Source organism: Halichoeres trimaculatus, unplaced genomic scaffold, assembly GCF_033239565.1.
Source record: "Halichoeres trimaculatus isolate MK-OKI-2021-1 unplaced genomic scaffold, fHalTri1.1 fHalTri1_scaffold_1, whole genome shotgun sequence".
NCBI classification, from domain to species: Eukaryota; Metazoa; Chordata; class Actinopteri; order Labriformes; family Labridae; genus Halichoeres; species Halichoeres trimaculatus.
The window spans coordinates 9,458,272-9,484,116 of record NW_027437179.1 but is presented as its reverse complement, the minus strand read 5'-3'; the positions used below and the strand labels follow the sequence as shown (position 1 = coordinate 9,484,116).

At 37.1% G+C, this 25,845-nt stretch overlaps 1 protein-coding gene across 3 annotated transcripts in view; it reads left to right on the top strand.

The window, feature by feature from the left end:
* The window catches only part of sox13 (SRY-box transcription factor 13), a 99,308-nt gene that overhangs the window by 22,914 nt on the left and 50,549 nt on the right, over positions 1 to 25,845 (top strand). For 2 of the 3 annotated variants that reach the window (XM_074671184.1, XM_074671178.1), the window contains one exon: positions 25,217 to 25,364. The gene's annotated coding sequence lies outside the window, so the exon portion shown is untranslated. Of the gene's footprint in view, positions 1 to 4,227; positions 4,299 to 25,216; positions 25,365 to 25,845 lie in introns of those variants that run through there. The other variant, XM_074671192.1, reaches the window with a different exon arrangement.

Here is a 25,845-nt window from a genome sequence, read left to right as displayed (position 1 = left end):
TCCATACGGTGAAGTCAAACTTCAAGCAGCACAGAAACAGTCACGTCTTTGATTGTAAGAAAATGTCTTATTTTGAGTTATTTAAAGACAGAAAAGAGGTCTGAATTGCTTTAACAAGACAAAAAATCTGCCAATAGAATAAGAAAGAATTCTCTTACCCCACTGACAGATTTTTTTTTTACCTGTTTCAGCAATTCAGACCTCATTTTAGTCTTTAAATAACTTGAAAGAAGACATTTTTCTGGACTGGTCAGGTGAATGTGGCTCATATTGAGTTCAACAAAGACATTTTTAACTGAAAATAAGATAAAATCTTTTTCAGAGTTCAGTTTTTTGCTTTGAAATCAAACTTCTAGTTGGGCTACAAATTGTCATGTCTTTGTAAGATTTGTGTTTGAACTCAGATCCTTTTTATGGCTGATGAAAGATGAATTGTTAAGTGCAGATTCACAGATAAACCTATGACTGAGTTGATTAAGACCTCTGATCACTCACATGCTCCTTTTTCTCAGTTGTCAGTTTTAAAGTTGTTTAAAGACAAAAATGTGGTCTGAATTACTTGTGACAACAGATTTTTTTTTACCTGTTACAAGCAAGTCAGACCTCATTTTTTTCTTTAGATTGCTTGAAATAATATTTTTTCTGGACTGGTCAAGTAAATGTGGCTCATATCAGGGATAATAAGATGATGTTTACTAAGAATAAGTCAAAAACACTTGATAAGATTTCAGTTTTTGCAGTTCAGCAGAAGCTGCTGCACACAATGCAAAAAACTGAAATCTCATCAAGTGTTTTTGTCTTTATGAAGTAATAATTGTCTTACTGCACTTGATATGAGTCACATTCAACTTATGAATGTCTTGTTTCAAGTTGTTTAAAAGACAAAAATGAAGTCGTTGCTTGTAAAAAGTAAAAAAAAAAAAAATCTGCCTATGGAATAAGTAAATTTCCTAAAACTAGAGTAACATAATGCATATAATGCAAGTATCTTTTTTTTATTCCACTGGCAGATTTTATTTTTTGAACTTGTTACAAGCAATTCAAGCCTCATTTTCGTCTTTCAACAACTATTAATAACTTTGAAGAAGACATTTTTCTGGGCTGGTCAAGTAAACATAGCTTATATCGAGTTCAAAAAAGACATTTTTAACTGAAAATAGGACAATAACTTTTTCAGAGTTCAGTTTCTTGCAGTGTGAAGTCAAACTTTTAGTAGCGCCAAAAATGTCATGTCTTTGTAAGATTTGTGTTTGAACTCAGATCCTTTTTGGACTGATTGAAGATGAACAGTAGAGTCCAGATTCACGCATGAACCTATAAGTGAGGTAATTTAGACATCGGATCTCTCACATGCTCCTTTTTGTCAAATTAAAGTTATTCAAAGACAAAATGAGGTCTGAATTACTTGTTAAAAAGTAAACAGTATCTACCAGTGCGGCAAAAAAAAGTTACTTGTATTAAAACATTATTCTAATTTCAAGACACTTAACGAGCAAATATTTCTTGTTCCATTGACAGATTTTTTTTTTAACTTGTTACAAGCAATTCACACCTCATTGTTGTCTTTAGATAGTTTTCAGTAATGTTTTTTTCTGGACTGCTCGAGTAAATGTGGCTCATATCAGAGACAATGTTTACTAAGAAAAAGACAAAAACACTTGATAAGATTTCAGTTTTTGCAGTTCAGCAGAAGCTGCTGCACACACTGCAAAAAAACTGAAATCTTATCAAGTGTTTTTGTCTTTTTGAAGTAAAAATTGTCTTATTGCACTTGATAGGAGTCACATTCAACTTATAAATGTCTTGTTTCAAGTTTAAAAGACAAAAATGAGGTCTGCATTGCTTGTAAAAAGTACAAATCTGCCTATGAAATAAGAAAAAATTCCTAAAACTACAATAATTTCTTAATGCAAGTAACATTTTTCTCATTCCACTGGCAGATTTTATTTTTTGAACTTGTTACAAGCAATTCAGACCTCATTTTTGTGTTTCAATAACTTTAACTAACTGTAAACAAGACTTTTTTTCGGCTGGTCAAGTAAACATAGCTTATACTGAGTCTAAAAAGACATTTTCAACTTTCTAAGTGTTTTTGTCTTTATGAAGTAAAAATTTTCTGATTGCACTTGATAGGAGTCACATTCAACTTATAAATGTCTTATTTCAAGTTGTTTAAAAGACAAAAATGAGGTCTGCATTGCTTGTAAAAAAGAAAAAATCTGCCTATGAAATAAGAAAAAATTCCTAAAACTAGAATAATGTCTTAATGCAAGCAACTTTTTTCTTATTCCACTTGCAGTTTTTATTTTTTGAACTTGTTACAAGCAATTCAGGCTTCATTTTTGTCTTTAGAAAGCTTTCAATAATATTTTTTCTGGACTGGTCAAGTACATGTGGCTCATATCAGGGATAATAAGACAATGTTTACTAAGAATAAGTCAAAAACACTTGATGAGATTTCAGTTTTTGCAGTTCAGCAGAAGCTGCTGCACACACTGCAAAAAAACTAACCCTAATCCTAAAGTTATTCAAAAATAAAAATGAGGTCTGAATTACTGGTAACAAGTAAAAAAAAATCTTCCAGTAAGGTAAGAAAAAAGTTACTTGTATCAGGACACTATTTTAGTTTCAAGAAACTTGACAAGCACATTTTGTTCCATTTGCAATCACAAGCATTTCAGACCTCATTTTTGTCTTTAAATAGCTTGAAATAATAGAATGAATCAAAAACACTTGATAAGATTTCAGTTTTTGCAGTTCAGCAGAAGCTGCTGGGCACACTCCAAAAAACGAAATCTTATCAAGTGTTTTTATCTTTCTGAAGTAAAAATTGTCTTATTGCACTTGATATGAGTCACATTCAACTTATCAATCCAGCGAATTGGTTTTTTTTTTAAAGTTGTTTAAGAGACAAAAATGAGGTCTGAATTGCTTGTAAAAAGTAAAAGAAAATCTGCAAATAGAATTAGAAAATTTTCCTATAACTAGAATAATGTATTGACACAAGTTCATTATCTCTCTTTCCTCTTGCAGATTTTATTTTCTTAACTTGTTACAAGTAATTCAGACCTAATTTTTTTCATTAAAAAACTTGAAACAAGACAGTTTTTACTGGACTGTCAAGTAAATGTGGCTCATATTTGTTCTAAAAAGACATTTTCTACTGAAAAAAAGGCAAAACTCTTGATTAGAATTTAGTTTTTTGCAGTGCAGTGAGGAGATGTGTTTTTTTATAAGTTCATCTGTTGATTGTTGTTGGTTAAAAAAAAAAAGTAACTGTTTTAGCTAATAGACTTTTTCTGTGTGTTTCACTTTTTTTATTTTTTCAAACTGTGTCATAGTTACTACACAAACGCACATTTCTTTACTGTCCTCTCTTATACAGGATGTCTCTTTTTCCCTCTTTTCAACGGAGAGTGTCCCCTTCAGCCTCTGGAGACTGTGACGTCTTTCTGTCTCTGATACTTTTCTGACAAATGATTCAGAAATCTCTGAAAACAGTCGGTAGCTGCTGCTGCGCTCCAAAGCCGTGACGCTGTACTGCTTCGGTTTCCTTTTCATGGTGTTAACAATCAGTCGATACTTTCTCTGTTGAAGCTTTATTTCTAAAGTATTTTCTCTTCCATTTTGTGGCTGGTGAGTGAGTACAAAGAGCGATTATTCAGGTTAATTCTTCGCTGCATCCTTGATAAGAGCGCGATGCCACCGTCGATGTCTGTGCCACACAATGTCCCCTTTTGCGTTACGTAACAGCTTGTTCTCCTCGTGTCGAGCCTTTCTCATCCGTCTAAACATCTCTTTCACAAAGAGAAAGTTTACTTACTTTTATTGCCACTTAACAAAAAATCTCAGCGAGGTGTCAGGAGACGTCTGGTCTTTGAGTTTCTTTATATTGAAGCGAGAAAAAGCTGAACTCGTGATGTCAGAGATGTGAGGAGACGCTCCTGTTTTTTTTCTGATCCTGAAGAAACACAAAGGTGGAAAGTTCTTTGATTCATCCACTCATCTCCTCCCATCATTCCTCTCTTTCTTTTAAAGATGCTTCCCACCTGTTGCCCCGGTAGAGGAGGGAAAAAAACTTCAGTGGAAACACACACTTGTACACACACACACCCACACACAGATGTGCTCACAGTGGCTCACGCTGCAGGGGGGAGGGAGGGAGGGGGGTTATAAATTACTAGTCTTGAACAAGTGATGGGCCACTCTTTTAGAGACACCTAGAGACAACTTACACACACACACACACACACACACACACACACACTGATCTGTGAGGAGCTCCACACGTCCTCAAGGTAAGATTCCTGCTTCCCTCGCAGCGCATGGTTTAACAAACTTCAGTAACGTGGGAGAGAGTCGTTTGCTTTTGTGCTCACAAGGTTGAACATCTCAGGCTTTTTGTGTTTTTGTTGTCTGTCTTTGTGTGTGTGTGAGCTCGGCTGTGTATTAACAGGTTTGTGTTCTTAAGGACAGATGATTAAGAAAACAGCGTTTGAAGGCGCAGTTAGGAAGATCTCAGTCTTTCCTGCACATGCTGCTGCTGCAGAGTGCGTGTGCGTGTGTGCCGCACCAGCTGTGCTTTGTGTGCGCACTCACTCATCCGTGAATGCTGTCATAAGCTCATAATAAGGCGGGAGTCGAGCCTGCGCCTTCAGCCGTGGCAGGCTATTTATCAACTGCTGTAAATCAGTTTGGACGAAGAAAGAGCGGAAGCATCCTTGAACGCTGCCCTGCGTTTCTCATGCCACTTTTGAACACTTTCAAATCCTCAGGACAAAAAAAAAAAAAGTAAACAGCGCTTGAGTTTGGTGAACTTTCTCTCTTGTGTGTTTGCACGCCTGTGTTAAATGCTCGGGCGTGCATTCGGCACGCGATGTCAGAATGCAAGCTCCTACAAGACCAAGGTGTGTTTCATTAAATACAGAGCTGAGCGGGAAGCTTTTGTTTGGAAGTATGCGCCTTTTTTATTCTGATGTTTGTCAGAGCAGCATAACTTCAGGTTCCTTTTGTCTCATTGTTCCCTTTATGCTCGTCATATAACGGCCCTGTATTGTTCAGCAGTCAAGACGTGAATGAGCAGGTTTATGTGTGACTGTGAACGCTGCAAAATCTGCCTCTTAACCCTTACAGCTCTGAGAGGATTTTCCACCGCCTACGTTAGGATTTGAGCTGCTTTTGTTGTATTTCTTACCTTTTCTTAATACTTCCGATCTGTGAAACCTAAACCAAACAGCTGTGCAAAGGGTGACCCAGCAAAATTTGGCGAGCTCTGACTCCGTTCTCATGCAGGACTCTCCTGACAGTCTTCCTTTCTACTCCTACTCTGGCTGCAACTCTCTGAAAACTTCCTGAGATTTTGTTTTTCCCTCCTTGCGATCCAAACTCCCTGCGTTTACAAACTTCTTTCTGTTCTAGTCTGCAAAGTTCGACGTTTGAGTCTTGACATTGAGTTTAGAGAGGTCATACTCCTGTTTGCCCTCCAGAAGAAACTTGTAATGTGCTTCTCTCCTTTTCAGGTTTAACTTGATGCTTCAGATACTTCTTACAATCATGATTCAACTTTTGGTCGGTGGGGAAAGTAGTTTCAAATTCTTGCTAGTACCATTACCAAAACCTTCATCTCCCTCTCACTTCATACGTTTTAAAACAGCAAAGTCAAAACCCAACAAATCAAAAGTTTTAATGTTTTACTGTAAAGCGAATTCAGACAGCCAATCATAAGAATGTGTGGAATTTGGTTGGTGTAATTTATTGTTCGTGCTGTCATGGTGCAATTCATGCCGTCTGAGGAAAAAGTCCAAACTCACTAAATCAAACACACCAATTCAACCTCTATAGCAACCACTGTGTTTCAGAAATAGTCGCTCTTTCTGTATCGTTAAAACTGAATAAAATAACACAAAGCACAACTTTTTACTCTCCTGATTTAATTGTGACATTTTGCAACAAACGTAAATATGATAAACATGTGGTAGATGTTTCGAAGGCTCAGCGTAGACATGCTTGTCAAATTTTGGGTTTGAAAATAAGAGAAATTTTGCGCGCCCAGCGGCAAGCCATCCCACCTAGGTATAAAGAGGTAAAACACGGCAGTTCCCGGCCAAAACAGGAGAATTAACAGCTATCGTAATTATTAGCTATGGTTTTACCTTGGAAAAGTAATCTGATTACTAATTAACTCCATTCAAAAGTAACTTAGGTGCTTTACTGTTAACTTGATTTGATAGTAACTAAGTTAAATTTCAAGTTACTTTTTTCGTCGCATTCAGCAGCTGCCGACAACACCACCCACCTCATAGAGCTGCCAAATTGTCCAATTGCGTTAAAAATAAATAACTATATGACTCTACGGGTTTTGTTATAAAGGAACATGAAGGGGTTATTGGTAATTGTGAAATACAATTAATTTTATATTTGGAATTTGAAAATATGACTAAAGAAAACTTGTACTGTACTACTTAAGGTGCACTACAACACTGAACAGTTAAATTTTATCTTTGAATTACATTTACTTCTAAACTGAAATGTTGTGGTCCATTTTGTGGTCTAAGTGCCGCCTTTTTCACTTGAGTTCAGGATTTTTCCTGATTTTGTAATACCCCTATAGTTTATATGTTATCATGTACTGTGAACTGCCTGCTGCTGAAAAACAATTTCCCACAGGACTATAATAAAGTTGAAGCTGAAGTTGTAATAAGGACTTTAGGAAGCTGCTTTCTCATCATCCTGGCACGGTGTACTGTTCCTGAGTCTTTTAGGGGTTCACAGCACTGGACCACTCCAGCTCACTTTCACCTCTGTTTTTGGCGGCAAAGGAAGTAAACGCCATAAATAAATACTTCTGTGTGAAATAAAATGTACCCACATGAAACTTACACTCATCTAATGTTAACCCAAGTGAAGAAAATTTACATTTAGATTTAAATTTATTATGTGACACATCGTGAAATATTTTATCCTGAATTTTGCGGGGTCACCCTTTAATGAAAACAACCAAACAGTAAAAATATTGATGTTTTACACTGAATAAAAGAAAATTCTGACACTTTTGGGGGGGTAACTAGTTGCTAAATAAGCACATTTCACATGTTATTTTGACTTTTTATGGAGATCTTTGTTTTAAGTTATGCTGCTTTTTAAGGTTGCATAAGATTGTCACGTCAGTTTCAGAGTATCCGTATAAGCTTCTTTTCCTGAGAATTTGATCAAACTTAAGGTTGGATGAGTTCTTTATGTCACGTTCTTTTATGCTGTTTATGCTTGTACTTAAACCAAAAAAAGTCCATGAGGTTGGTCTAAATCTGTCTAAGATGCAGATTCACCTTCCTTTAAACCAGGTGTGTCCGAAGTCAGACCTGAGGTTCATTTTCATACAGCCTCCTAGTTTTTTATCTTTAACCGTATTAACTATGATGCAGAAGTGAATCATGCTCTTAATTTTGTGTACATTTACATTTTCTGTCAAGATCACAAACATGAACAAAGTCTATCTAGTAACACTTCACAAAACAACATTAAGACTGTGCATAGGCTGCTTGAATAAAGCCAAAGCTCTGTATATTCTGCAGAAACTCAACAACTCTTACAGCAGACCTCTTTAAATGAATGGATTTATTATGATGTGAAAATGTGAAAATGTGAAAGTTAAAAAACACATTAGAGGACACATGACTGGATTAAAGCCATGAAATGGAGCAGAACAATGTGGAAACAGGTGCTTAGGAAAGCTCAGAGTGCAGGATGAGGAATATTTACAATGGTCTAATTATGAAAAACAATCCTGATAAAATTCTGATCCTGATCCTGACATGAAATAAAATCCTGACATATTTTCCCCATATCGCCCCCTAATGGAGAATATTTTCCTTGGTCAGAGGTAGTTTGCTTGTGTTTACGCAGCAGGTAACACTGCAGAAAACTGACCGCTGATCATCTGGGATCAAGAGACACCTGAGGGACAGGTGATGTTTGATTTCATCAGTCTGTATGAGAGACTGAGTTTTTTAAAGGAATCAGTAAAAGAAACAGTTAACAAATAGAGCGCATAAATTTCATTTTAACAAAATTAAATGCAAAGCTTTTTAAAATGCTTTTTAAACTGGATGTTTAAAGAAATAAATTAAAAGTGTGCTTCAATTACATATTTAGAAGAAGGAGAGAAGATTAGGGAAGCGCTGCATGCATATGAGTCTATTTTTCACTTCCTAAAAACCTTGTGAGACGGTTTCTCCAAAGAACGAAATGTAGAGATGAATGCAAAACCTGTGAATGAGCAAAACCATAAAAGAGTGATTGTGACATCAAGAAGAACTGCCTTTGTCATTTCGCTCCTGAACAATGGCAGAAAGGCCCATTGAACCTCTGCTTTTGAACGCGTTTCAGCTGCTTTTTCCTTCGCAGCGATGGCCCACAGTTTTCTATTTGCATCATAGAGGAAGACACAAACAGATGATGTTCTGTTCTCTGTGACTAAAAGTTAAAGCATTATCAGCTTGTTGCCATCTTCTCCTGTCAGATTTGTTTATTTGTGCTCCGATCGTGAGAATTCACAAACTCTCCATTGACAAACGAGCCTGGCGCACACATGAACAGGTACGAGTTTCCTGCTTCATTTACATGACCTCGCTCTGCATCCAGACAACGCCGCGCTGTTGTCACAAGAAACTCAAACCCCCTATTCTTTACCTGTGTGTTACATACCTGCCTGTTTTTGTGCATATTTGTGGAGTCATTTGCAAACGGCTAAAGAGTGTTTGTTTGCAGACAGCGGTCCAGCGGCTCGATATGCATCCCTTTAAAATCAGTGAAATCTAAAGTAACAGTCGTCCATTATGTGTCTGCTTTGTATGAGCTGCTTGTTTGGATCTGTTGGGGACTGAAAACATTCAAACATGTCTTTGTGCTGTTTTATGATCACCTCCTTATCATTCATGGTGTGTTAAAGGTGTTGGATATCTTTTATTACTCTATAAAGAGAAACTAAACAGATGTCCCTTCAGAATACATCTAATTTTACTGTTCATTAGCTCATCAGAAAGTTTGATATGTTCCTGGTTATACTTTGAAGTCCTGTGCCAACAGGCTGTGTGATGCTACAGTCATATGTGCTTTTCCCCCCCTTGTATTTCTTCTTCACCTTACGCCTCTGTGCTGTTAGCTGCAGTTTAACACGATTGAATAATACATCTCTCAAATGTCACTTCAGTGGGTTCAAGGACTTTATCAGGCTGTCAAAGCATTCTGAACCTTCTCTTCAATGAAATTCATTTGTTATAGTAAAAGACACTTGAACATAAAAAGATGGAGAGTACTGTGTGTCACACATTTCACGACCTTTGATGTACTTTTCCCCTTCTGCTTAAAGAAAATCTCCATTCACTTCTGTGAACTGTCCTTCTACACTGTTTTGAGGCTGTACTGCCAGGACAGCTGAGCATTGTGGGAACTAAAGAGCACGTGCCCCGACCACAAGGTCAGACCAGTGCCCTGAATGCTCTACTACTTTGTGTCATTGGTGGTTATCTATATGAGCAGTGTGGCTTCATCAGAATGAGCAGAAGACGCAGTAATCAGTGTTGACAACTTAGCAACAATGAAAATGATTCACTAACAGTGTGTACGCACAAATATGTCCTTAAACCATGTGTACAAACGTTTGAAGTAGATCTCTGGGATTCATTAATATTTTCTTACTTGAAACTGTTTTAACTATGCGAACAAAAGCAGAACTTTCTTACACCGTGCATATTCACAAATGATGACGACCAGCTCTCAGAAAATGTAAACACAGACTCGTCTAACTGGATGCATGACATATTCAAACTACTCTCAGTAAAAGAAAAAGCTTTCAGAAGAATTCAACAATAAATAGGATAAAATATTCTTTATTGATCCACCTTGGGGGATTCTTTTTGGTCACAGTAGCTCACAAAAAAGTGCAATAATGCAATAACAATCAAAATTTAATAATTACAATAGAATGTTAAATTATTAATTAGAAAGTTACAGAAATATGAGCAATATAAGAAATATAAAAAAGTAGAAATTTAACTACTGACGTATTGATATAGGAGCAAGAATGAAAAGCAAATTGTAAAGTGACCAAATGTCTTAAATAACATTTAAATTGATGCCTTTTCAACCCGATTAATCAGGCCGATTATGCCTGTCACCGATTAATCAACATCGGCCAAAATGTTGCTGGTTATAAAAATTTTTGCTCCACAGAGATTCTGTCACTCCTGCTCCTGTGTGTCTGTGTGTTGGGCTGCACACTGCCGAGTGCCCACCCCCTCCGTCCACCATTTTGTAATGCAAGACTATAGAATGGCATTTTAACGTCGAGTTAGTTGCTTTTTTGAGAGATAAACAGAGATAAATGATACGGTTATTTCACATGTTATCTAATGTAAGGCTATAATACGGCGTTTTAATGTTGTGTAAGTTGCTCATTGTGTGTTTACAGTTTGACTTTTTTTTCTACTTACTGTGTTCAAAGTTTGACTTCTTTATTTATTATTGTGTTTACAGCTTGTTCTTATTTATCATTGGTTTACTCTACAGTTCTTATGTTGACAGTTTTATAATTAAAGTTCCTTGTTTTAATTTAATAGTGTCTGTCTCTGTCTTGTGTATATCAATTAATTTATTATATATATATACGCCGTTATATATAGGATATCGGTCGATATATTTGATATCGGCTTTTTTTTGCCCCCAGTATCGTTATCGGCATCGGCCTCAAAAATCCCATATCGGTCGGGCTCTATTTTCAACTGTATCATACTTAAAATATTGAACTTTAAATTAAATAGACATGTTAAAGTGTCATATTTTTATGTTAATTACATCACCCTGGTCGTATGCTGATTGGGCATGCACCTGTAAATTTAAAAGTATTCATTACGATTGGGAAAGATAAAATCTACAGACTTAACCAAAATATAAAGAAAGAAAGAAAGAAAGAAAGAAAGAAAGAAAGAAAGAAAGAAAGAAAGAAAGAAAGAAAGATAAAGCTGTGTTTAAGCAGCGGGAATAAAAGTAATATTTGTAAAAAAGTTTAATTTTGAAAACACTCAGGGGGCTTACAGCTTCAGAGTCAGAAAATTATATCACAGTGTAATGAAATGCTGAGACACGGCAAATGGGCTGAGATAGATAGATAGATAGATAGATAGATAGATAGATAGATAGATAGATAGATAGATAGATAGATAGATAGATAGATAGATCTGTAAGAGATATGAAACCGAGTTAAGATTATTGTGTTGATTTTTTTAATTTTTATTTTACTTGAAGATTCAATTTTACACTGGTTTAATTGCAGTTTAAGTTTGCACAATGCAGCTGCAGCTTTAAAGTTCAGCTTCTGTTCAGCGTGGCACGACCATAACGTCACCTACATCTGCGAGGGGGAGGAATTGAACACAGATTCCAGTGTTCTCCCTAGGTTTATAGACTAATGGGGCACAGCAAGTGTTGCATCTTCAAGGAGACAGTGTTGGGAGATGTTTCTTGAGGTGATTTTTCCAGATCTCTGTCCACTATACAGAATGTGCTTGTCTGCTTTGTGTATTGACGCGTTGGGGCAGAACTTCGCTATGTGCAAAACAGCATGAAGAAAATATGAACCCGGCAATGTATTAATGACACCCCGTCGTGTAAATTAGATAAATAACATAAGGCTATTTAGTCTGTTTTTAAAAAACAAGGTGTAGACTTGATTTACGAGAAAGGTAACACTAAATCACTTCTGCTGTGATCTGGCGCTGTATGGAAAATAAAATTAACTCAACTTTCAGGGAGGCTAAGACAGCACCATGTCCATGACGCCTGGAGACCAGCGTCTGAATAATCAGGTTTGCTCGAAACTTGCGTTTTTGCAGACATTGAGAAATTTCTTTTCACGGACATAGACGATCTTATCATTGTGCCAAGCTGAACTGAAGTTAAATCATAGGTGTCAGTTTCAAAACATTAATATCATTTTTTTCAAATTCAATGCAACAATTCAAATTCAGCTTCTAGTGACACAACTCTCAGCCCAAACACTGGCATAAAATAAACATCAATCAAACAAAAACAGTGAATTTTTCTGGGACCACTTTTAGTTTCTTATGAGTGTAAACATGTCCCCTATCACTGGGTCATTCTATGTGAAAATAAAGAGCTCCATGGCTCTGAGACTGCTTTTACGTGTACTCCTCTTCTCTGTCACCACTTATTATCATCCTTTATGACGTTTCAGTGAAATTTAAAACTCAGGTTAATGTCACCCTCCTAACAAACACTTATTCCTCTTTCACTGATGGCACGGTGCTGTGAACGTTTGTTGAAGAGTTGCCTGTTTACAGATCCAGAGGACAGTGGAGCGCCGTCTCTTATCCATGTTTTTGTCCTCCTCATGAATGTATCTTCACTCTGTCACAGCACTGAGTCCATCACCTCCAGGGAAGCGTGTCCCAGAAAGCTTTGACATACTCCTCTGTGTTTGAACACTGCAGTGGTGTAATGTACAGTCGTGCTTGGTTCCTCAGCAGCGCTGTAAGAAGGATGAGTGTTTGAAGGTTGAAGGCTATTTGTTTCTGTATTCAGACATTGATTTTATTTACCTAACATGCATATTTTCTCTCATTCCTAATACCTTGTTGTGCATCTTTACTGTTGTTGTCTCCTGATCGCTCGCTGCTTTTATCTCTATTGCTGCTTCTTGAATTGGCGTCTCTGTTTGGATTGACTGGCTCTTGACTTTGGCTCTTTTGTTTGTGATTGTCTCTTTTGTTGCAGCTTTATAAACACGAACAAAGGAGTCTATAGATTCAAAAAGCATTTTTCCATCTGTGCTTCTGCGCTGCGTTCCTATTTTCAGACTCGGATGTATGTGAACAAGATGCTCCTTGAACCTGCCGAGCCTCCAACTTCAGACATGATCTCCAGCTTATTGGGGCTGGTTAAGACCTATGGCGGTTGTTTGGACCATAAGTAGCTATACTACTAAAACACACACACACACACACACACACACTCACATGCACACATGCACACACACGGAGCAAAGACCTCCTGCTGCTTCTCAGTGCTGAGACAAACAGGCCCTCAGCAGAATCACCTGTTGTGCTCCTTACTGCTCAAAGGCGTTTCCATAGTAACACCTCAGCGCTTTGGCCCCTTGGTCTATAAGACCCTCAGCAAACATAGACCCCCACCACCACCATTACAAACTCCATAAAGCACACACGCACGCGCGCACACACACACACACACATGCATGGCACACACGTGGGTGCTCTCAAGAAGCTGCAGTGAATGGAGTGAGGATATAAAGTGTGCCGGGCTAAAGGAGGGAGCACATTGTGAGGGTCCGGCCTCCTTTGTCTGCACTCGCCTCAAGGAGTAGGGGTGGGAAGGGTGTGGGGGTGGGGGGTCTTTGTGAAGAAAAAAGGAAAAAAAAAGTGGCCTTTATACACATCCTTTCTTCTCTTTCTCTTGTTCTATCTCTTTATTGGGAGTGTGTTTTGTCTTCTCCCCCCCTCTCCTCCCTCCTCCTCCTCCTCCTCCTCCTCTCTGATAAATGCCACAGTAGCCTTTCGCTAGCCGCTACAATAGACGACCTGTTTCGGAGAACGAGAGAGGAGGGGGGAGATGGGGGGAGAAAGAAAGAAAGAAAGAGGGATGAGAGGGAGGGAGGCTTGAAAAGAAAAATGGCTGCCTTTTAACCTGTGCCTCTGAAAAGGCGAAGAATAAAGCGGCCATGACTAAAGCCAGAGTCCTGTTCTCCCCTCTTTTCTCTCTCCTCTGTGTCTTTGTGAAGGGCGCAGTTGTGTCATCAGCCTATTTATACATCTTATTTAGAAAGCCTTTGACAGAGACACACAGAGAGGGGGAGGCGTATGAAGTGAGACGGAGCAAGACAGGAACAGAGCAGACATGTTAAATTGTTTTGATATAGAGATCAGATCAAGGAGATATGAAATGACATGCAGCCGTAATGAGGTGTTAAAATGAGTTATCACCAACTTTTTAAGCTGTCAATGACTCATCCTGATCTATCTTTTTCAAAAACTTAGCAGACGTCTGTTCCTCTGAAGCTGATAGACCATACGTAGGGTTAAAGTGCAGATGTTTCATCAGCTCAGTGAAGTTTAAGATGGTGTGAGACGCTTCTGTTGTGTCGATGCTGTTGACCACTTTTGGACAAAACTGACGCATTTTTTTCAAGATGAAGACTGCATTTCCCATGAGCACCATTGACCACCATCATAAAGATGTAATATAGAAGCAAAGAAGTACAGACCATCTTTTTTAAACAACTTTTCTTAATTTCAGACAAATGTGTCATGCATTAGGAGGAAACCGTTGGTGTGGTCTAACTTCAGGGATGGTGCTGTGTCACTAATCAGCACTTTAGTCCTTTCCTGCGCTTTTTCATATTGGTAAACCCACTTTACCTTATTGTGAAATGATTGAAATTATGTCATGAGGTAACATATTTATGTATGTGCTGACTCCCCTTCTATCTGGCCTGCCAGGGACCACAGATGAAAATTAGCTTTATGGCTAACTCTGGCATATTTACATGGATGCTGTGTGTTCTAAAAAGTTCATAAATATGAACTGTCCCCTTAAATAACTAACTAAATAACTAAGTAATTAAATAAATAAATACATTTCTGAAAGATGAAGCTTGATGATTTGGGTCCTTTCAAAGCAGCTTTTAGTGTTAGTTTACTTACAAAAAGTTATTACTACTAGTTTAATATTACCCATCACAGCCCTAGTGTCATGTAGCAGAACCAGTAAATATATGAAAAACACAAATACACACATAATGTACTCATGTTTTCTTTATGATTTTTTAAAATTATAATGAACTTTCAAAAAAAAAAAAAGTTATTCAATATCAAGAAGCGAACAGCTTTTAGATGTCCTAAGACTGTCTTGTGGTTAAATTAAAAATACAACCATGTTCACAACCACAAAAAAAATAAAAAAATTCAACCACAGACTACTAAAAACAACTAGCTTGCTAGAAGGTGCCCTCTTCCTTTGGCCGAGGACCCTAATAAAAAAAAAAAAAAAAAAAAAAAAATATATATATATATATATATATATATATATATATATATATATATATATATATATATATATATATATGAATATATATATATATATATATATATATATATATATATATATATATATATATATATATATATATGAATATATATATATATATATATATATGTATATATATATTCATATATATATATATATATATATATATATATATATATATATATATATATATATATATATATATATATATATATATATATATATATATATATATATAACTTTTAGGATGTTACTTTTGTCATATAAAATAATATCATTGTTTTTTTCATTAATAAACAATTATTCAAGTATTCAAAAAACATGACTCATTCCTAGAGAATGTTGAGAGCATCGTTAAAAAAAACCTTCACAATGCCATTAAGTACAACATGCAGTACCTTAATCTGATGTTATGGGGGGCCAATATTCAGACTATTTTTTTTACTTTCTTAAACATCATTTAAAAAAAAAAATTCTCCTGTATTGTATTGGATCTGTAATTAAAGGTGGATACTAAAGGTTGTTCTTGAGTATATTTGGATGAGCTCTAAAGGTCTCGTTCTCGGAGCTCAGAGTAACACAGCAGGTGTTGATTACAAACTGGTTTCTGTTTGGTTTGTTGTGCAGCTCAGTTCCAGGATCACTGACAGAGCAGAGATAAAGTTTTACAGAACGACTTCTGTCTCTCATCCCTCAGTTATAAAATATAACTTTGTGATGTGTTTACTTTACACCATTTTCCATCAACACCTTTTACTATTTAACTTAAACACTGCAATGTCTAAAATAAGATATTAGATTATTCTCTGACCTATGCCATAACAGTTCGAGAAGTGAAACTCATATAATATAGATCGATACAGTTTACACAAACAGAACATTTTCAACCAATTACTTCTTTAAAATGTTATGATTATGGCTTACAGTTAAAACGAACTCAAAACTCAGTATCTTGTTAAATAAAAGTTTCACACAAACTGTTGGCCTTCTGGGAAGTATGATCATCCATGTGCACTGAAAACTTGGTTGGGGCTCTGTAGTGTTGCCATACAATTAAATTCACTTTTTTAAATTTAAATATTGAAATACCATGTTCCCCACATTATTCTAACTTATTGAGATAACTCTATGTGTTTTAATGTATCAATATATATATATATATATATATATATATATATATATATATATATATATATATATATATATATATATATATATATATATATATATATATATATATATATATATATGTCTAACATCATATGTCTAACATCATAAAATGTGCTCAGCCTCACAGCTCTGTTGGTTTCTAGTTTAATATTTTCTACTGCTTTGTACTGAAACTTAGTTTCTTTGGTGTCAGTGATAGATATTGATTAGAACTCATAATTAGACTTTGAGAGCTTGCTGTTGTCATGTTGCCTATGACTATGGGTTTTATGTAAAGTATTAATTTACTCTTTGAAACATGTTGCTGCAAGTTTGTCTTATTCTTTTTTGTCGTATTCTTTTGCTTTGAGTTACAAAAACAGAAAGAAGAAATTAGTTTTCTTTTTTAGCACTTCAATCTCAAATTATATAAAAAGTGAGCCATGTCTTGTTACCAGGAACACTCATCCTGTCGTATTGTTTCTCGTCTTCTTGACACTGAAACGCTAATTCTGCTGAAAATCACAGACAATCTGAGCTTGAAAGCACTGCATTAAAGCAGCTGCAGTCCTCCGCTGTCTGGAGAGGCTGTGAACTCCGAGCGCTGCACTTACCTTCAGTCTTACACCTGTTGACTGGAAAGATTACTGGACACGCTTTTCAGAATCTTTTTGACACCACTTAAACAGTCCTCAGTTTCTTCAGAGGTATATCTGTCCTTTTAAAACCTCTGAAGTAGTCCTGGCATGGTGGATGAGCACATAGAAAGATGAAGACAGCTCCGGTTAGCAGGGCTGCTCTGCGGATCTCCCTCCGCTTTCAGAGAAATATTCATCAATAAAACCAATGTGTGCTTTTTTCGGCAACAGCAAGAATTTCAATTAAAATCCTGTAATTTTTTTATTTTTTTTATTTTTTGTGGCATTTGAAGGCAAGAGACAGGCAAAAGAAAAGCCACACAAAACATTTTGTAAAGCTAAGTCTGTGCTACCAGCCCAGTGATACAAAAGTTGAAAAAAACAAAATCTTATCTCATTTTTTCTTGCATTTAGTTTTAACAGGACTACGCTGTGAAGTTGTAGAAAGTGGAAGAAAACACTTAAGGTGTCTCTCTGGGTGGCTGCAATAGCCTCAATCACTGTGGTGAACTGATAACAGCACAAGTGTTTTTTTTTTCCCACACTGATAGTCATGTGACAAGGGGTGTGCCATATCATACTGTCTACGACAGGGGTAGGCAACCTTCTCCATGCCTCGTGCCACTTCAAAATACACTCATGCCCAAAGTGACAAGACTAAGGTCTTTCATAAAATCATTGAGAGTTGATAAAAAAGTCTCCTCAAATGGTTTTCCATGCTTAGCTATGCAGTGAAAATGGTAAAACCTCCTTTCATTGCCTGGTTTTTTACAGTACATAAAGTTTTTAATGTGTTTCTTTGTTTCCCATACTTTGCTAACACTGTTTTACTGCAGAATAAATGGGATTGCAAGCTAGCAGACTGACGTCCCAAGAGATTTGTAGTGACGCACTTGCAAGATACATTCGCACACTTGTAGCATCAATGATGTAAATTTAGTATTTATAGTTATTTGTTAAAATTTTGCAAAAAAACTTTTATCGTGTGCTCAATTTCTCGATAAGTATCAAATAGAATACAACACCATATTTTCTTATTTACTTTATTTATTAATTTTGTCCTCTGTCTCATTGCAATTATTCTTCAAGTGCCAACATAAGTAGCCTCGCGTGCCAGCTCTGGCACCTGTGCCCTAGGTTGCCTACCCCTGGTCTACGATAATACCAGTAACATTTTTTTGACTCTATAAATTTGTCATTTCCCAATATTTACAGTGCAGAGGCGCATGACGTATGACACTCCCTGCTTTGTACAAAATAACAATGACTGAGAGCGAAAGTAGCACAACAGCATCAACTTCATCCTCAAATGAGGATTTAGTGCCTAAAAGAGGAGCTACCCCAGTGATGTGCAGGTGGTTTAACTGACCATAGATCAAACATGCAGTAAAACAAATTAAATGAAAAATGAGAAGGAGAACTATTACCGTAAAGGGTGGCAACACCACAAAACATGTTCCACCACCTAAAACTGAAACACACGGACGAATACAACCAGGCTATGAAGACATGTGAGGAGAACGTGTAAGCTATGTTAGTATCAGTGGAGTTTTTTGCCTCTAAGATAGACGTGTGGTTGAGCCGAACCTCTGACCCTGATATTAGCATTACCCCTAATTTGGATTTTGGGTGCATGCCAGTTCATACTGGATGCAGTTCTGGAGCGTCGCACAGTACAGCGCAGGGCAGCATCCATAGCAGCTGGATACCTGAGATCACAAATCACAGGAGAACCACGTTTCTGCAGGAATCCCACTCATGACAACGTTCTTTCATGGTAATTCATTAGTGTGTCAAGCTCATCTGGTCCTCCCTAAAATTCAACTCCTTCAGCCCATGCCTTCTCCTTTCTGTTGGTGTCCTTATAGGAAGGATGCGTTGTGTTGTATAGAATGATGAAGTTTTTCACCAGCAAGATTAACTTTTCCTCCTCCAAAACGTCAGATTTCCTCTGGATCTGACCTCCTTACCATGTTTACGTTTCAAGCTAGTGTAGTAGTTGTAAATGATTGGAAAAGTGGCTTCCATACTGTGTGCGCGATAAAAATGCTGTTATTCAGAAGCAGCAACCACTAATATTAAATTGGGATTTTTCTTTTCCCCATATCATCATAAATATTGTTATCTCAGATTTCCTTAAAATATCGTGATATAAATTTGCGGCTATATCCCCCACCTCTACATGTGACACACCAGGCATCAAAAAAAAAAAAGAAATCTTTTACAGCCAAAGACAAACAGGCCTTAAACCACAAGCCTGTTGAGTCAGCAACTTTTACGAGTTTGTTTCACAACACATGATCCGACGGAAGATTTTAAACAATGAGACCAGACCCAACTGTCTAACAGACATCGACAGCAAACAAGCAAATATATTTAATACAGATTACACTGACTTGGCATGGTTTTCAACCATCTCTTTTTTTCCCCTCTATTGTATTTTCCGTCTTTTTTCAGATTTTGTGTGAAGTTTCATCTCATGGCTTAATCTTGGTTTAGTTGTTCTTGACCAGCTCACTTTATGTTCCTACTGGTCTGGACCTCACTGCTTAAAGGAACTTGAAACAGAGGAACACAGCTCACTTGAATAAAACATATCCATTCAGATTGTTGCTGACATTTAGAGACAAAAGGAAATAAAAGCACAAGCCTGACGAGTTTATCAGACAATCAAACATTACGTTTCCTCTCAGAAACTTTCATGAGTTTGTTTCACAATACACGATCAGACTGAACATTTTGAACAATAAGACAAGACCCTGTTGCTTAAGGAAGGAGTGTTTCCACCCTGAAGAGAGTCTGTTTCATGAAGCCACCTGCTCACTATACATGATCCTGCCTGAGACTCAGCTATAAAAATAAATATACTAAAAAAAGAGCGACAGAAACTTTTTTTTTTAAATAGTAGTTTTTACAACTAAAAATTGGCCCCTCAGTTTTGATGTTGCACTCCCTTGGCCACATATAGCTGTCTGTTGACTTATGAGTATCATTATATTTAACCTAAGTCTGCTGTTGAAACATTACAGTTCCTCTAACGACTCTTTGTAGAGATGACACAAACAACAGCAGTGCAATCTTTAGTTTCATGCTCCTCAAATATGTTTTCATTGATATTAAAAAATAAAGAAGACTCCATGTTCTAGCCCCTTTGATTATAAATGTGTTTGTTAGCAGGAAAAGGTAAAACCTTGAACGTCATTAGAGGCCTGACTGCTTTCTGCAGATTGATTTGAAATGACGTGTATGATCTGGTTGTCCCTGGCATCACTCGTGCTATTCAGAATTAATTAGTGTTGTTCTGAGGTTTTGACCTATCAGAATCGAGTATTTCATTCACTTTATCAGCTCTGTGTTAATAATAAAAAGGCATCACTTCCTGACATCAGACTGACGTCCCAGTGGCTGTTTTTAGGAAATTAATCTTGATGATCAGAGGTGAGCTATGTGCAGTTTGTTCCTCTGTAAACTTAAAGGAGCTATGAGGAGTTTGAAAGTGATCTTAAACTGTCTCTCTTCTAGATATATGCCTGATTGTAAACCACTCTTTAAAATGAGATTATCAGCACCAATAGTGCTGGTTGCAGGTTATTTTAAAATGCTACTTCTTAGCTTCCAGATTGGGTTGACCAGGACTGAATTGATTTACTTGGTCACATGACAACACCCAGCCGGCTGACCAAGTTTGGTAGGGAGAAGAGATAGGACACAAATATCTGTTTTTTTCTCTGTTGAAAATGATTTCTGTGATTAATTTTGTGTTGATGGTGGACACAGGAGCCTAACTGTCAGACAGAAAAAGGACAGTAGTGTTATACAGGAGAGTGATACAGCCTGAGCTAAAGGCTAACACAGGCGAAGCTGTATGTGATAATGTTCATTCCAACCCACAGTCAGCAGTTATTCCGCAGTGGTCTGTTCAAACTCGAGAGTCTATCAATAAAATGAAGAGTGAGGTTACGTTTGCTTGGTAGATGACAGGACATAGCTAACCAGGATTCACTAACGTTACACATTACAAACATGTCTTAGAGCACGGGACTGCCAGCTGGGCTAAATATAAACGACTACTAAACTACTTACAAACTGACAATGTTTATTTGTTGTCATGTTAGCCTAGAAATACGTCAGCACACCGGGCTGACGATGTTGCTTACATATAGCAGGCTATTACAACTTTTGCTAGATGTCACGTTTCATACTGTATTGCTGTAACTGTACTGATAAATACCTTACCTCAGTGCGTTGTATCCAGTAAAAATTTGTCTTGAACAAAGAAAACTTGTTTCAATCCGATCTCCATTTAATTCCAAAACAAACACACACCTCACTAAAAGTAATTGACGACAGTGTGCAGAGACTCCAGACCACAAGGTGGCAAGGGAGTGCAATTAAAACAGATCCTCCTGATAGCATCTTTAAATTAATCCGTTCTGTAACAGATAATACTGCTAGGAGGAATGGTGCAAAATAATAATGAAAATAAATCAACTTCAGCGAGTGACTTAAGACCCAACTGTGCAACTAGGGATGGGTACCTTTCACATTTGAAACGATACGGTACCTGGCAGTCGGTATTGGTACTCAACGTTACCAATTTTTGGTACTTTTGTGTGCGTATGTGGAAAAAAAATATCAATTTGTTTAATAATTAAATGTAAATTCTCTTTAATTTAACATATTTATTCTTCAATATATAACCCTGTGATGCTGTGTTTATGTCCAGCATGGAAAATCACCTATTCTTCCCCTCCCTCACAGTCACAAGGATGCACCTAGGTACCTAAACATGATACCTTTTGATTTTACCCGAATCGGTACCCGGTACTTTTGACAGGATTCGGTCGGTACCTATGAAAGTACCTAATTCGGTACCCACCCCTATGTGGAACCAATGTGCAAATCTTCAAAATACAGCTGCTATTAAACATTCAGATTAACCTAAATGCTTTATTTGTTAACTCTTTCTTTCAGTGGCTTATGTAAAAATCAGTTACTAAGTGTTTTCAAACATCCTTGTTCCATCATCACAGACTGATGAAATCAAAGCTCACCTGCCCCTCAGGTGTCTCTTGGTACCAGATGATCAGTGGTCAGTTTTCTACAGTGTTTAACACTTTGCTTGTTCCCCACTGGTTGTGCGTTCACACACTTTTGTGTGGTGTGTGTGTGCTGATGGGTGGATGCAGTTATCATTTCAAACACATTCAACCTCCAGTTTTTGGAGAGGCCTTGCTGTATGATTGTAAAACTAATGTTGCTCAGATTGAAAACGCTGCTATTACACATTCGTCTTTACTAAAAACAGAAACCACAGTTAGACGACAGAAGTGTTCTGCTCATGTCTCGATTGGTTGATGTCTTAATGACTGTAAATGAAAGTGAGTAAATTAATCTGCAGCATTATTACATCTCAAGGCGCCGATATCTATTAAAAATTATCTGTCAGTTGAAGTATAAGGCAAATTTAGAGTTAGTTGGAACTGTGTTGGTGTGTGTGTGTGTGTGTTGGTGTGTGTGTGTGGGCCTGTGTGGGGCAGCCCCTGATCTCCATGAGGAAACGGGGAGTAAAATGTGGTCTTTGTGATCTCTCTATCACTCCATCTCGGTGCTGGATTTCCCAGTTCTGCTCTATGTGCAATGGAGAGACCAGTGACCACAAAACAACAGGGACTTATCAGGACTTGTAGTTTCTGTGATCATGACCCAAACACACACACGCAAACGCACTCTCAAGGCAAGATAAAACTGAAAAAAATTAGGAAACAGACTAACAGAGTGTGTTTTCCTGATGAGCCTCTTCTTCAGACTATGTGCTGTGTGGCTCAGTACTCTTGACATCAAAAGGCCAAGAGGAGAGAGGAAGGAAAGGAGAAGAGGGCACAGGCTTTTGTGTCTTCAGTCCTGAGAGCTCATTCTCTAATGAGGCCCTGTCAGCACTGCCAGAAAGCATTGTTGGAGAAATGTGTGTGTGTCTGCTTCTCTCTGTGTGTGTGTTGCTGTATTGCTAACCTCTCCAATGTAAATTGAAAATTCACGACCTCAAACACCCACAAATCTTTGGGTTTTCTTCCATCAGTGGGATCCTCAGAGTGTCAGTTTTCTGTTGACGGTGCTGAACAGAAAAGCTGAACCTCTCTGAAAGTCAGGCGGGCAGTGGTCATACGAACAAAGTAACGTGATGGAAAAGCAGAAAACATGAAATGAAAAGGAGCGTGTTCAGAGTCCAGCTCTGTGAATGTTTCAGGGGTTTGAAATGTGAGGGGTATTTTTTATTTTTGTTGATTTGGTGTTTACTCAGAGTCAAGGCTCTTTGTCAGCTAATAGACTTGTTAACAGCCTCGTGGTCGGCTGTCAGAATCAATAATCCAACTGTGGATCCAAGTTCAAAGAACCCCGACAGGATCACGACCGTGTCAGAGCAACCAGTGTTTGGGTTGAAAGAGTGACCCTGTCAGCGGACTCCTTTCAGCCTAATGTGTCAGCGGTTGTTGTGGTTACAGCAGCTTTTGAAACACAGGAGGTGTCCTCACAACTTCAGTTTGTTTTTTATTAAAGACCCTGTGAGAACTTAACATGTGATCTCAAAAAAGTCTCACTTTGATGCATTCAACAGCTCATAATGTACGATCTAAAATGATATAATAGATTATTTCTAAAAGCAAACTTCCCAGTATGTGTGGTCAGGTCGAACACAAATCGATTTATGCCACATAGACCTGAAATCCTTTTGATGACGCTACACTGGAAGTTAAGTTTAGCAGTAAGAAGCCAAATAAATAGCAAGATCTGTACTTTTTCTCAGCTGAAAACAATTTCTTAGATTAATTTTCTAGTGATGGACACGAGCTGATCTGTCAAAAAGAGAAATGGCATCAGAGCAGAAGGAAAGCTTAACAGAAGAGTGAACTCTGCAACCTGCACCTCTGGTGCATCGTGCTGCTCTTTGACTCCTGTGCAGTGGCTTTAAAAAAATGTTGTTGAAATAAAGAATTTTTATTTTTCTTACAGAGGGTATTGATGACTAACAATATTGACTCTAAATTATACCTTGTGTGAACATTATGTTGCGCTAAATATGCACCACATCTTGCAATGAAGCTTATGGCCGCTCTATTTCATACACCCCTGGTAAAATAAGTAAATCTACAAAAAAGACAAATCTGGAAGATGATACAGATTTTAATTCTGTCTGTAGGGATTCATTTAACTGACAACGTGCCATCTTAATAAACATGCTTGACATGTAGCAAGACATTATCAAACAATAAAAAATGATTAGTTGAGCAATATGCTCATTAATTTTTCAAATTTAAGTATTTTTTCAAGATTTCGAAATTTTTGCAAATTTGTTCAATTTCATTTTTTATTTTTTTAAATGTTTTAAATTAAATAAAAAGGTTTGAAATATTCACAAATTTTTAAAATTTTGATTTTTAAAAACACATTTCTTGTTTTTTTTAAATTATACAATTTTTTGAATTTTTTTGCAAATTTTTATAATTTTAATTTTTCATGAAATTGTTGCAAGTTTAATAAAGAACACGTTTAATGAAAAAAAATACATCACATGTGCAATTTCATAAATTAAAAAAAATGTTTGGAGAATTATTCACTTTTAAGTGTGAATATATTTTTATACCCTTTTTTAGTCTTTATTGTGAAGATAAAGTAGATTTTTTGGCTCCATAATGATGTTAATTCAGGTAAGCTGAGGTAAAATGGCTCCTATGAAAGTAAAGGTTGCAGACCTCTGGCTTAAACTTCACATTCAGCTGATGTTTGGCCTACATGAGTTAAGACCTTTGGCAATAACTCGCAAAGAATGGACTGTTTATTGTCAGTGTACAGGATGTATCTGGAATTAAACCTGTTCACCTCCTCTAATGATTTCCATTAAAACATCTGTTTCTTCTCACACAGTTGATAGAAGTTCTTACTCGGTCCTGAACTAAAACCTTGAGCTTGTATACGTAGCCAGCTGTCATTGAAGACATGAAGCAACCTTCTCTTTGTGTGTAGATATCTCTGTTAGTATCAGACTTTCATTCTCTGCTTCTTTGTTTCTGGAACAAAGCATGATTAGATGGTCTCAGTGTGTACCTACCTATTGTGAGTCTATGATTGTGTCAAGAAGAGATAATCAGGAACTTACCATGGAGTCCAACCCTGCATTGGCACTTTGTTGAAAACTGGTGTTTTGTTCAGTCTGGGCTCCTCTGTGTTTTCATCAACCTTGGGGTGTTTATGTGCAGTTGCTGAGGAAACTCTGAGAAAGTGAAAGATTTTAACTTCAGACTTTTGTTCAACAGACATTGAAACTCAGCGCAGAAGTTGGAGACACCTTGAACCTGGGATTCGACCTCCCAGTCAGAGAGGGAGGAACAGCTGGAGGTGACTTCTGACTGACTCACTGCTGGGATCTGAAGAACTTGGTGGCTGAAGAACACGGTCTTTCTGGTGAGTGAGAATCTAATTACAAAGAAATGATTCTCTGTTCTGACAGGCAGTTTTTGATAGAAGTGTCAACCAGGTAGAAATTTTAAAACTATGTTGACTGTACGACTGTTTTAACAGGCTACTTAAAAAATAAAAACGGACATACCTCGTCTTTGAATCAGGTCTGTCCTGATGCTTGTGTATGGGGTCTAGCACACTGTCCAAACAGGCTTTAACTGTAGCTTAGTAGCACATTAATTTACAGAATGAATTGATCCAACGTTATATTCAATCAACCTTACAAGAAAAAAAACCCAAAAAACACTGATTTCAATTGAAATGATGTTTGTTAGCAGAGAGTGGGAACTTTTTCTTAGAGCTAGCAAACTGAAGATTAGAGGTCGACCGATATGGGTTTTTTGGGGGCCGATGCCGATGCTTTCCAAATTGGGCAGCCTATGCCAATATGCATAGCCGATTTTTCCAATTTGATATTCAGGCC